The sequence below is a fragment of the Helianthus annuus genome, chromosome 4, assembly GCF_002127325.2.
Source record: "Helianthus annuus cultivar XRQ/B chromosome 4, HanXRQr2.0-SUNRISE, whole genome shotgun sequence".
Taxonomy (NCBI): Eukaryota; Viridiplantae; Streptophyta; class Magnoliopsida; order Asterales; family Asteraceae; genus Helianthus; species Helianthus annuus.
In genome coordinates this window covers 7,546,524-7,561,662 of record NC_035436.2, presented here as the reverse complement: position 1 = coordinate 7,561,662, position 15,139 = coordinate 7,546,524, and positions in this window count along the sequence as shown.

The following is a 15,139-nucleotide window of genomic DNA, read 5'->3' as shown; positions in this document are numbered from 1 at the left end:
GAAACCAAACTTCAACGTGTTATATTGTATTTTTTCACCCCCATAACAAAGTTTCACGCGTTATATTTTCCACGAAATTCATTTTCGTTATTTTCTCCACGCGTGATGGTTTTTTTTTTTTGTGAGTGTAATTGTTGTTTTGGGGGAAATTGTTGGGTGTGGTGGTGAGTGATGACCACCCCCACTAAAAAAAGGTTGTGAGTGATGGAAAAATGGTTGATGATATGGCGGAACTGATTGGTGCTTGTGAGTGATAGAATTCTATCACTAGTGACCACCCCCTTCCCTTACATGTTATAAACTATTACAATCAAATAGGACTAATTAAGACCAAGTGTAAACTGTTTCCTGTTATATACATCACATGAATACGGATGACTTCTTTATTAAAGGAGCCCCCCCCCCCCCCCCCCCCCCCCCGCATTGCGGTGAGGGGGAGCAAAACCATGTTACCAACTAGTGGCGGAACTAACACAAAAAGTTAGGGGTATCTTACTTTTTTTTAGGATCAGGGGTATCCTTTATATAACAGAAACGGAGTTGAGGGGTATTTATACAGTACAGAATTGGAGTTAGGGGTATTTTTACACTACGAATACAGGGTTGAGTGGTAGCCCGTGCTACCCCTATTAACACTATATGTCCGCCACTGTTACCAACGTTTCAGGGAGGGCGTAAAACCATTCTAAGTACCAATGGCATGACAACCAAAACCGGAAAAAGTGTAAAATAAAAACACGTATTTGTAACACCAGTTGGCTCACGTGACACGTGCACAAAGACGGATTTATACCTACATGTATTAGAAAGTCAAGAAGGAAAAAAACTTGAGGGAACCAATTTGATTAGAAAACACTGTGCTAAGTAGCAAGCGAACGACGAACAAATTCGAGAAAAAAAACATAAAACAAAACTAACAAAAAATAAGCTTTTTTTAACTTTTTGGCAAAATAATGAAAAACCAAAACTTTATTATAAAACAAAAACTCTTAAAATTTACTACGAAAAAAAAAAACACAAAAAGACAAAATAACAAAAGCCAAAACAATTACTATTCATCATGTTATAAATATAAATTAATATAAAATATAAAATATAATATAATATAATATATATACATGTTACGACCAACACTTAAATATTTATTTTAGTTTACCATTTTCGTGACCGAGTTATAATGTTGGCTAATGTTAGATATTTTAGTGTAATCAGGGATTGACTTGGTGATCGAAACGAATAATAATACACATCAAACAAGTTAGGAGGTGCGGGAGTGTACGCTTGTTTGAGTTATTATAATTCAAAGTGTGCGCGGGTTCCAAGGGGGCAGCGCCCCTGGGAGCAGGGTCCAAGGGGTGGCAGCCCCTGGCGGGGTCCAAGGGGCAAAGCCCCTGGCTGGGGCCGATTGAAATTTTCGGGTGAACCACCGAAATAATTTGATCTGAGAGTGATTACACGCCTATCTGATCAACTGAAATTTCCCAACAGCTAATGTTACAACCAACGCTTAAATTATTTTTTAGTTGACCATTTACTATTTTTCACGGTTTTGACTGGAATGTTTATACTCAATTTGAAATTATTTGTATTCAATTTTGCGACTATTTTGCAACCTAATGGAGCCGCTTACAAAATTTGCTGCCAGTTTGCAAAGTAATTTAAGCGGTACAAATTTGTGACCCGAGTTGGTGCGCTTGCTAATTTTGCGACCTCACTTAATTTGCGTGACCTGAGTTTGTGCACTTGCTAATTTTGCGACTTGTAATATTCGGTTGCATATATCCATTTCTACCGGAACATGATTGAGATCTAAATTACCTGAGCTTGAGGATTGTGTTAGTGTAAACGTCTGTAGCTTCCGTCAGTATGTAGTCATATTTTGTAAAGTCTGTGAACAATTTTTGTATGTATGTATGTTAGTTAGTCTAGCAGGTCAGGATATGGCGCGTTAGTGTTAAGTGCTGACTTATGTTGACTATGCCAACCGATCGGCTAGCCCAGCCGATCGGACAGGGTGTCTGATCGGACAGCAATGTCAGCCGATCGGCTAGCCCAGCCGATCGGCCAACACTCATCCTATCCTGATACTGCTGCCTATAAATAGCTGTCTGAATAACTCATTTGTAACTTTTGCTATTTTGACTCTCTGGAGAACTCATGTCATTCTGAGCTTTCAAAGGCACTTGTGTATTTTCATATTCGATAAATGAAAGATCAGACAACATTTCAGAGTTGAATTTCTTATCGTATATCTGTAGTTTGATTCAATGAATTCCGCGCATTGATCAAATCCGATTCATCTAAGTTTCCGTCGATCAGATCCTATCAAAGGGACCTACAAGTGGTATCAGAGCATTCAGGGAGCTGAATCGAGATCTACGACAACGAATTCACCGAAATTCGAGCTTCTTTTGCCGATTTAGAGCCAAATTTCACCGGAAATTTGCTTTTTCTGCCGATTCGACTCAAATTTCACCGGAAATTTGACAGATTCTTCTACTTTCTACTCATTTCTAGCTTTGTTTCTCAATTTGTCACCATAAAATCGGAAAAACTTAAAATTAGGAGTGATTTTACGGTTAAAATTTGATAAATCTGTTATAGATCGATTCGCAATCAGAAGAAGTATAATCCTTCAAGTTTTCGTAACAAAATTCCCTCAAAAACTTGTTTAAATTCATCAAACACTATGAAAAACTGTTCTTAGTTGCTGATGTCAGCCGTTCGGACGACCTAGCTGTTCTTAGACTTGCTGACATCATCAACTCGTTCGGACAAACTGTACGGATGACTTGAGTTAGATTGCTCATAGATTATGTTGCTGACATCATCAGTGTTAGCCGATCGGACAAGTTGATCGGTTGGACAGCATTGTTGATAATTGTTATCTTTTGCTTACGTCATATTGCTAGCCGATCGGACAAGCCGACCGATCGGACAAGCCGACCGATCGGACAAGCCGACCGATCGGACAAGCCGACCGATCGGACGGTAATTGATAGCTGTTACATTCATCTGTTTATCATCCAATCGAACAAGCTGACCGATCGAACAAGCTAATCGATCGAACAAGCTAACCGATTGAGTGTAAACTGTTGTGTACTGTCCGATCGAACAAGTCATTCGATCCAAGTGCACTTGTGTTAAATTTTTTGAAAATCACAAAGATTTGTCTAAGTGTTTGTTAATTGTTTCAGGTACTTGAAAATGGACGAGTTCATGAATCCTTTCAGTGATATGTATGCCTTTGCAGGAAACACGGGAGATGATACGTTAAACCGAACAAATGAAAATACTCCGAGTGCGAAGAAAACTCTGTCTGATGCATTAAGTGTGGAGAGCGCGTATAGTACATATAACAAACCACCAAAGTTGATGGCGATCGAAGAATATAACAGGTGGGCCAAAAGATTTGATGAATGGTTAAAAGCATCTGCGTACCCGAGCTGGAAAAGTTTAAAGAATGGCTTCAACAATGGAAGACTAGATTGTGAAAATCTGACAGAAACTGAAGATATAGAAAATTTTGTGGCTGAGCAGAAGTGCATAGCATTGATTCACCAGTCAGTGAGAGACGACATAATCTCATTGATTGAATACACAAACGCAAAAGATCTATGGGAAAAATTAAGAATAAAATGTGTTGGTACTGCTGAAATAGTCAAAAACAAAATGAAGTTATTAAGAAAAGAGTTTGACTTGTTCAGATGTTTAAAAAATGAGTCTGTTTCTAAGATGATTGAGCGATTTGGGCATTTAAAGTTGGAGCTGGCAAGACACGGAGTCATATATTCTCGAGAAGAATTAGTACATCAGCTAGACAGTTATAGTATGCTAAAGATTTGTAATGAATATAGCATTAAACAGTCTCGCTGATGATGTGCCAATAGGTTTTTATACACTTAGTAAATTTGTTTGGGATATAAACATAAAATCTTTACTTACTTATTTTGTGGGGAACATCTCTCGGATATATGGGTAACCCCCGAAATCTTGTTTGAAAGATTCCTCTTTCTGAGATACCAGGTCTTTATACTTAGTGATATCTGGGGTATTATTCCGGGACTTCTGATTTTGCGGAAGCAATGGCCTAGTCCCCGTATAATACTTTGCGCTTGCTTGAAATAAAGCTCACCCTCAGCATAAAAATGATGAAACATTGAAAAATGCTAATCATATGCTGTTGAAGAAAATATTCTCTAAAGGGAACACACCTAAAGTTGAACCGTCATCTCTCTGCTGAACGGAAGTTCTGACCTGAGCTCTCACGGTTTCGCATTCACCCCTTAACAGATATCATCTAGGTATACTCACCTGTAGGACTGAATATTGGGATCTGGATACGGGAGTATATTCAAGAGGTGGGACACGCGTATTAGCTAAGTCATAAATTCACTTAATTCGTATCCTGAACAGATTGAAATTTGTATGAAAATTTAAAACGGATCAGTATATTGACAATCAATGTGAATTGTTTAATGCTTATAATGTTATCAAGCTTAACGGTACTTGTGTCTTATTGGTAGCTGATATGATTCCCTAACACGCTCACCAAAATTATGTTTGTAAATAGTTTACAAATTCTGCATTTTATTCCTTTACTTCATTACTTGTTTAGAAACTTTATTCAAAATTAAAAAAGATTTTACATTTCTGCTTTATTTTCCGACAAACCAAAGCAGAGAGCTGATCTTCAGATTCACAGTCTGATGCAGATGTAGGAAGTTCTTCTAAACTGGAAGATGGGTTGGGAGCTAATCTTGATAGAACCAAAGAAAATGCAAAGTCTATGCAACTTCATTAATTTGAAACTTGTAAATTTTCAGAAAAAGATTGATCAAAATATCAGTATGTTTTTGTCTCGGCTTAACCAAGGTCATTAAGTTGAACTTGGTAGGCAAATTAAGTACATAGGGTCATTAACTTGGACCTAGATGCTTAAGTGGATTTCTCAAACACTGATAAAATCAAAAAGTCAAAAGGTCAAAATATTGAGAGTCAAAAGGATCACTTGGATCGGACAGGCTGACCGATCGGCCAGCATTGCTAGCCGATCGAACAGCCAAGCCGTGTCAAGGCCACCTATAAATAGGCGGTCAAGGTCTCAGTCAAACGGTTACCATATTCGATCGGCTGACCTATTCTCTCTCAAATTTTTCTTCTGATTTCCTTGATTCTTGATTCTCTTTGGGGTTAGATCATTGGTTTGTTGGTTTGCACATCATTCATAATGCCGAAGGTACGTATTTCACATCCAAATCTGATAAATTTCTAAGTGTTCTTCATGTTCGTAGCTGTCGGATCTTTAAACTTAGATCTAGGGAGTTTTAGCAACTTTTGTTGAGAATCAAACATAGGGTTTTGCTCGGATTGCTTAGATCTATAGATTTACCAGTTCAATTTGTGTTAAAACATGTTTAATCTGTGTAGATCTAATATTTAGACGTTATGGATGTCAGCGGGGTTTTTGTGAAATTAAGCCCTGATTAAGACGAATTAGACTATATTGAACATAGGGTTTTGATCGCGACAAGATTATGTACACGGATCTGTGTTCAATTTCTTTTGATTTGTCTGAAAATTTTTGAGTCTCTTGTGTGTTCTTAACTGCTCTTTAACGAGATGCCAGCCGATCGGCTAGCCTAGCCGATCGGACAGCAATCAGTGTATGTGTTCAAGTATTGTTGCTTGATAGGATAATTCATGCCTTGGAATTCATGCCTGATTGTGTTATAAATTTTTTTTATGTTATGATGCTAGCCGATCGGTCAGCATAGCCAATCAGACAACCTAGTTGTTCGATCAACATAGCCGATCGGACAGCCTAGTCGTTCGATCAGCATAGCCGATCGGACAGCCTAGTCGTTCGATCAGCATAGCCGATCGGACAGCCTAGTCAATCGATCAGCATTGCTAGCCGATCGAACAACATTTGCTAGCCGATCGGACAGCAAAGCCGATCGGACAACATTCTTAACATTTCATTGAAATCTGCACAAAGGTGCCGACCGATCGGTCAGCATTTGCTAACCGATCGGACATCATACTTATCATTCCGTTGCTGTTCAAAATATCCTGTCAGGCGATCAGACAGCCTAACCGATCGAACAACATTTGCTAGCCGATCGGTCAGCCTAACCGATCGGACAACATTCTTATCACTTCATTGATGTTCAAACAGATTTGCCAACCGATCGGACCACATTGCTAGCCGATCGGACAACATTTAATCATTCCTTGATATCTATGCCATGTAACAGTTCGATCGGACAACATAACCGATCGGACAGCATCACTAGCCGATCGGACAGCATAGCCAGCCGATCGAACAGCGTTGCTCACCGATCGGACAACATTGTTAACTGATTCAAACAAAACATGCTAACCGATCGATCAGCCATTACCAGAACAATTTCACAATGTGCCAACCTATCGGACAGCAATGCTAACCGATCGGATAAGCCATCCGATTCTTTAGTACTATCACATAGAGATTCTCAGTGTTAGTAAAATTTTCAAAATTTTCATCTTTCATCCTTATGTCTCAATACCTGTGCAAATGATTAATAATGCATATACTTACAGGGAAGAGGAAAGGATACAGACAAAGGTCACAATGTATATTGCGTGATTGATGCTGAAAACACAGAGGGTACGGTGGTTGAAAAGATGGCAAAATTTTTAAGAGAAAGCAGAGTTGCGAAGGCTTTGTCTGACAGAACCGCAATTTATGAATCTCATATTAGAGCTTTCTGGAACACAACAAGATTTGAAGAATCAGACAAGATGATACACGCAGTTTTGAGAAAGAAAGACCAAACTGGAAAAGACATAGATGTAGAATTTGAGTTTGGTGTTGGAGATATTAGGAGAGTTCTAGACTTACAAGATTCTGATGATGATCCAACAATCATGTCTGAACGCCTTGCTAAAGGATTGTGGTGCAGAATGGGATTTACCGGTCATCTTAATGGAAAAATGCTTAAAACAAGTTTCTCAAAGGCTTACAGATACTTGTTGCACTGCTTGGTACATTCATTGTCACACAGAAAAGGAGCTTATGATGAAGTACCTGATTACATCATGAACATCGTCACTAGCCTGGTATTGAACAGAAAGTACAACATTTCTCAAGTAATCTTTGAGTACATGAAAGAGAATTGCCAAGATAAAGGAGATAGATATATCATGTACCCAAGTTTCATCATGATGCTGATAAATAATAAGATCAAGGATCTTCCAAAGAGCAAAAGTGACATCATGGATATGAGAAACGTAAATAATGATACAATTTCAAGAATCACCAAAGAAAATGATGCAAAAACGAAACAAATGATATGCAAAATCAAGGATACAGAATATGTTGCTCCTGAGAATGAGAAATGGAGACATGAGAATAGTGATTCCGACAATGAAGATGCAAAGATGAATGAGATGGTTGAGAAGAAGACAAGATGGTGGTGTGTAAGAGATAGAAAAAGAAAGAGAACACCTAAGTCATCCCCTGTAGTTTCTATTCCGAAGGATGGAGAAAATGGTATAGTGAAAGGGGGAGTTTTAAGACAGTTAGAATTTATGCTTGTTAAATGTTTCTAACAATTCTGTCAATATTTGTTTTGTAGGGTCTTCTGGAGAACCACAACAAAGGCTGATAGATGAAACTGTCTTGGAGCCGTCTGTAGCTATTAAGCAGGGAGTTGATCTCTTGAATCAATCATTTGAAAGCTATGTGAAAAAGAATGAGGAAGCAGCAGCTCAAAAGGCTCAAAGATCGAGTGTTCAAGTTGAAAATCTTACATCAGTTGAACCTGAGGTTGAGGTTCAGGATAGTTCAAGCGAAGATGATTCTGAAGCTACACAATCTGAATCTGAATTGGATCCAACAACTCTTGGAAGAGGGAAAGCTCAGCTGAAGAAAAAGCCTTTGAAGAAAAAGAAAACATCTGATGAAGAAGATTTGTCTTATGAACCAGATGAACCAAAGAATCAAAGAAAGAAGAGAAAAGCTGTTCAAGCTGGAGTTATTCCAAGGCAAGTTAGAGCAAAGAAAGCTGGTGCTGAACCATCTAAAGAAAAAGGAGGAAAGAAAGAAAAACATTTCAGAAATTAAAGGTTCTTAAAGCTGAAAAGACTCAAAGTGTTGAAAACCTAAAAGAACCTGAGGTGCAAAGTGTTGAAGAACCAGTAGCAGAAGCTGAAAAAAGAACAGGAGATGATGATTATGTTGAAATCACTGGGTTCAAAGCTGCTACTCCTCGACCTCCTCCACAAGATAAACCAGAATCGTCTCAACAAAAGGAAACAGGTTTTGATTACATGTTTGAAGGGCTTCATACTGCAACAGGGATATTCACTGAAGACATCCCTGAAGATGATTATGACATGTTCAACAATGAAGCTGTCAACGAATTATTACAAAAGGTCAACAAGCTGGAAAAAGAAAAAGCCAAAACTAAAGCAGAGCGTGATATTCTGAAGAAAAAGTTGATAATCTGATGAAAGCTCACGATCAAATCAGAGTAGTATTGATAGAACAAGAAGAAACGATGAACAAGATGAAGAATGAAGCTCAGGACAATACGAAAGTGTTTGAACTTCTGACAGCTGAAATTGCTTCATTGAATGTTAAGATAAAGAACTTGGAAGATGTGATACAAACGCTCAATCAGCTTCTCAGCGAAATGAGTGAAGCTTCAGCAAATGAAATGAATGCAATAAAGTTAGAGATGGAAGCCATGAAGGCAGACAAAGTGGTGAAAGATGAACAACTTCATATGTTATACTCTGTCATGGAAAGTCATTTAAAGATGGATGTTCATGCTGCATTCAATGAAATAGAAGTGAAAAGAGCTGAGGAAAGAAGAATGGAACGAGAAAGACATCTAGCTGAAGAAGCCACCCAAAAGAACAAAAGTGTGATTGAAGATATTCAAGAAGCTGGTGGATCATCAAGTCAACCTAAAGTTGGTGGTTCATCAAATCAAGAAGATATTGAAATGGTTGAAGCTGAAGATGAAGATGTTCAAGAATAAGAAAATATTCAAGAACAAATTGATCAAGACTTCATGATAGTTGGTGAGTCTTCTGAACCTTTTGATGCTGACAATGTTCTTAGAAAAGTGGCTATTATTCAAAGGAAGAAAAAGGCTAGAGAAGTATTGTTGCTGGAATGGAAGACAAATCAGTTTGTGCTTGTTGTTGATGCCTCTTCAGTGCCTTATAGTGTTCAAGAAATTTCTCGTGAAATGATAATAAAAGAAAGGCGAAGAAAGGCAAAGAAAGCTCGTGGAGAAATCGTTGACGATGATTCAGATGTAGAGCTATTTGGAGACGAAGAAGAAGAAGATGCAGATAATATTGATGATAAAATGGATGACAAGCCTGATGATAATGATGATAAAGACGATAAAGGCGATGATGATAACGATTAAGGTGCTTCAGGGTTATTAATCAGAGATCCAATTGTTCAAGAAAGAATCAATGAGTTGATGAATGATGAGATCAACGAACAAGAGGATGACGTACAAAATGAAGCTTCATCATCTGGAAAGCAACATGCTGATTAGGTATTTCTGTCAAACCCAACTGTCATTTATTTGAATGTTCAACAAGAAGGTGAAGTTGAAGTTAGGAGAACCAGAGCTGAAATGCTAGAAGAGTTGGGATTAGAAGATGGAAAGTTTAAGTTTGATATTGAGGATGAGATTCCTCAGTCTTCAGCAAAAGATTTCGAGCCTAGATATGCCTATGAAGCTGATCATTATGATGATGTGATTGTTGAAGATGCTTCAGATTCATCCGAAGATGAAATTGATTTTCATTATGCTGGAGTTGACGAAACATTTCCTTCATTTGCTGACACGTTCAAAGACAGAAATGAAGATGAAATTAAAAGGAAAATTGTTGAAAAGATGTAACAACTGTCACTAAAACCCGTAATTAGGATAACAATTATCCAATAAGAAAACCCTAATTAAGACACCCAAATAATTTGGCATAAACCCTGAAATTTCCGGAACAATCGGAATCAGGATCAGGGCCCCTAAAACTCGAGGGGGGCAAACCCTAATTGATAATTATCTAATTTAAGTCGTTGCTAGATGCTGATTGGTTGAAATTTTTGATTCACCAAGGCTACAACCGAACTCAGCTAGGCTAGGAAGTAGGCTGCACCCTTTACGGACCGTAAAGGTTGGTCCTTACGGACCGTAAGCAGACCAGGTTCCCTTACGGACCGTAAGAGGTTAGGCATACGGTCCGTAAGCAAGTCGAATTTCTGGCTATAAATAGCCGGCCTTGGCACTTAACTGTTGAAACAAAAGAGACGTAGAATCGCTGTCTGTACGTCGAGTTAGATCGATTACAGTTCACAACACACACACACGATCACGAGGTGCTGCCACAATCAGGGTAATAACTCGATCGCTATTACGATTCAACGTCCGATCGATTATAACTATCCAACAATAATCCGGGTGCTGCTCAATTGAGCTTGTACTTTGATTATTCGTCGTGATTTCGACTTGAATATTAGAGTGCTGTTCGAATTTGGACTATGCTCTGTTATTCATTGTGAATCCGACTGAATTATCGAGTATTGCACTGATTAATCGTTGTGAGGGTTTAATCTCGTGAATTGACGTAACTGCTGTATTAGTTACTAACCTGCCTGTGTGTGCATTGTGTTAAACTAGGTTTAATCAAGGCTAATCAGTAGGCTTATATCTATTGCTCGTTAATCTGCAATGTGAGTCATTCTTCTTTTAAACTGTTTTCTCACAGTTTGTGAGTAAGTTTACAAAACTCCAAGTTATTTTCAAAGGTTATAATTACAGGGATTAAGTCTATGTAATCACCATATTACAGCCGGTATGTGGGGTTTTGTATACATTACTTATTTCCCGTCACACTTGTACGAACGGGTGGCCAAGGGGTGATCTGACCACAGTCACAGACACCATTGGACAAATGGGCTAGCCAATGGTTGGTCGAGTGACAAATACTGTGGGTAGTTGGTTTGATATCAGAAACATTGTAATTCCCCTTAATACTGTAAATTATAACTAACGGGTCGTTTTAGAAAAACGGAATGATTCACTCAGTATTTCCCCGCTGACAAAACCTTTTTCAAACATGTTTCAGGTGATCTGTGTGATCCAGGAAAAGTGCAGTAAAGCACTACAAGCTCAGAGAAGTGGCTCATTGTAAATAAATAAATAAAACATGTCTTGACAAATAATGATTTCTGAGTGAAATCAACGTATTGTAAATTATGGGAATTTATCCCTAAAAGCTTTGCGTAATATATTAAACGAGCAATTTTTACGGTGAAAAGATCCTGTAATAAAAGACTTCCGCTGCCGCATAAATCATATACCACGGGTACCACTGGACTGCTCGCGACTCCCGATTCCGTCCAGGGTGGGTCGGGGGGCGTGACAGAAGGTGGTATCAGAGCTAATAATTAATAACTATTGAGCCACTGAGCGAGCCACTGATTTAAGCCTATTACGGAATTAAGTATTTGACAAAATACTTAATCCTACTAGTTATCATTCTGTGATTATTTGTTATATTAACTGATTATTTGTTAGTTACAGTATGGGTAAACAAAAGCTGTCTGCTATCTACCACAAATTAGATATTGCATCTTCTTCTATGAACCCAGTAAACCTAGAAGAAGGAATCTTTGTCCGCAAGGCAAACTATGAGAATCCTCTTTCCCCAGAGAAAAGGGATTCGATACTTAAAAAGAGTCAGGAGAAAAAGAAACCTCGAACCAAGAGAGTTAGGCTTAACCCAGAAGTCCAAGAATTGGGTAATATTACACCTTGGGAAGATAAAATAGACAAGAAATGGGCAAATCTCTATATGCTAGCTACTGTAGCAGAAAATGCCAACCTCTAAATATCCGATAAATTGGGTCTAGTAAGAGAAATCACAATCCAGTAAATAAATAAAATCCTAGTGTGTTTATTTCTGTTGTCCTTTGTATAAATTAGTATGCAATAAAACTTCAGTGTTTGTTTGTTAAACTTTGTCCCAAAGTTTTAACATTACATTCTTGTATTTTGCATATATACTATGCAGCATGAATGAGATATCGGAAGCATTCCAGAATCTCAACTTATATCCAGTGCCTATCGAAGTCTCTTACGACTTTACTGGTTACATTGCTGACATAGAAGAACCTGTGGAATTCAAAGCTCCACCGCTGGAAAAAGCCAAACCTAAAAAGAAAAGAAGATACGTAGGGTGGAGGAAAGTACGCCGTAGGAAACCAACCACTAGGAGACTTCCCAAAATAGAAAATCTTGTGAGCATGAACAAGGGAAAGGAAATAGAAACTGGAGAAAGTTCGAAACCACCAGAAAAGGAATTAGGAATAGACCTAAAGCAAAAGGGAATAGAGATCGGAGAAAGCTCTAAACAGTCTGAGGAAATCACGTTCCAGGACGAAATAGACCGCCTACTGGATAATTGTGATGTTCTAGAGCCTATCAACGATAATCTCTTCTCTTACCCGGCTACAGCCCAATTCCCACTAAACCTAGGGCCAGCTATTCCAGACCCACTAGTTCACACCAGACCATTAGGCCAAATGGAGGAATGGTGGACTAATGACTGGCAATTTCAAAATATAGTTAATAGTCCCTATAGTTTTCTCCCACAGTTTGACCCAGAACCTATCCCTAATCCTCAGTTTGGTGAAGAACTGATAGGCACCGGGAATAGGATCCGGGAAATGGGGGAGCAGATCTCTTGGAAGTACGACGAGAGGGAGCGTCGTTACTGAAACTGCCAGTAGACCAAAAGATAGGAAGGGCTGGAAAAAGTTTGTCTGTATTATAACTAATATAGTAAAACTGATTCTGTAAAATGGGCAATAAAACTTTGTAAGATACGGTGTGTACGGAGGCATATACAATATACAATAACAAAATGAAAGTCGAGAAATCGACAATTTTGGTTATGTTTGTATGTTGTAGTAATTTATGTGTTTATCTGTGCTAAATTTGTTAGTAATAAGTTAGACACTAATAAATTTCTACTAATTAGCAGATGGAAAACGCTAACAATGAACCAATTAATGAAGTAAATCAATCTGAGCAAGAACCGGAAGATCAATATATAACCCGACAAGATATTGAGCACTTTATCGCCCAAGGAATAGCCCATGCTATTCCAGAAATTGTGGCTGCTGTTCAGAAACCTGCCGAACCACAATTAATTCCTAGTAAACGTATTCCGGAAGATAACGGCAGTAACAGCATAAATGGAGGCGGCAATCATGACGATCATGATCCGCAACAGGCCCCACTCCCTAAGAGAATAAAAGCTGCAACGCCTGGTTGCACTTACAAAGAGTTTCTTGCTTGCAAACCCACTGAATTTGCAGGTAACGAAGGGGCAACTGCAACACTGCGCTGGTTAGAGAAAACCGAAGCAGTAATTGCAATAAGCAAATGTGCCGAAGAGGATCAAGTGATGTATGCATCAAATCTGTTCAAAGAAGGAGCACTAGAATGGTGGAACACGGTCCTCCAGGCCAAAGGAAGAAGAATAGCCTATGCCATGAGTTGGGAAGAATTTAAGAATCTGGTAGAAAGAAAATTCTGTCCCGAATATGAAAAAAAATCAAATGGCAAACAAATTCCTAAGTCACCGCATGACAGGGGTAGATTGCCGGGGCTATACTTCGACATTCTTTGAATACACAAGGGTGGTGCCAACACTGGCTTCACCAGAACCGGTACTCATTTCCCGCTACATCTGGGGGTTAATTAGTGAAATCCGAAACATCGTTAAAGCTGCGAGACCTCTTACCATTGACGATGCGGTAGAATTAGCTAACACCCTAACAGATGAATTGGTGCGCACAAGAGAGGAAGACCGGAAGAAGGAAATAGCTCAGAAGATTACCCAAGGATTTCGTATGGGTATTATCAAGAAAAGAGGAACAGGGCAATCCTCATCACCTCCTTTCTGCAGAAATTGCAAAAAGAAGCATTATGGACAATGCAATATAGTTTGCAATTTTTGCAAGGCAAAAGGACATCGTGAAGAAGACTGCAGGAAGAAAACAAGAATTTGTTATAACTGCAGAGAAAGGGGACATTTTCAATCCGAATGTCCTAAGCTAGCTAAACCAGTAGACAACAAAGCTAAACAAGCTGAAGGAATAACCAAGAAAAATGTACGTGCATTCCAGCTGACCACTCAAGAAGCCGAACTCATTCCAGATGTGATAGCTGGTACGTTCCTAGTACATGACGTATTTGCAAAAGTATTATTTGACTCTGGTGCGAACCAAAGTTTTATTAATACTTCATTTTGTCAAGCTCTCAAGTTACCTTTAACCACTCTTAGGCAAATTTTCACAGTTGAAACCGCAGAAGGAAATTCTGTGAAAATAGATAAAGTCTGGCAAGAAGGAAAAATAGAACTATTAGGCCATAAGTTTTCTGCAAATCTGTTACCAATGAATTTAGCCGGATTCGATGTAGTATTAGGAATGGATTGGTTAATAGCCAACCATGCACGAATCCTATGTGATAAAAATGCAGTAGAAATTCAAACCCCGACAGGAGAAGTAATTTTAATTACTGGAGATAAACCTCGAAAGCCACTGAAATTTATTTCAGTAATAAAATTGGTAAGCTATTCGAGAAAGCAGGAAATGGTGTATATGATTTCAGTAATCATTAACACTAAAGATAAGGAACTTCAGGATATTCCAATAGTCTCAGAATACCCAGACATTTTTCCAGAAGAATTACCTGGATTACCACCTAATAGAGGAGTAGAATTTAGAATTCATTTAATTCCAGGTACTGCACCAATAGCCAAAGCACCCTATAGATTAGCACCTACCGAAATGCTAGAATTGAAAAAGCAATTAGATGAATTATTAGGCAAAGGATTCATACAACCGAGTTCATCCCCTTGGGGTGCACCAGTATTGTTTGTGAAAAAGAAAGATGGATCGATGAGAATGTGTATCGATTATAGAGAATTGAATAAGGTTACGATTAAGAATCGATACCCACTACCTAGGATTGATGATCTTTTTGATCAATTGCAAGGAGCTAGGTATTTCTCTAAGATAGATTTAAGATCTGGATATCATCAGTTGAAG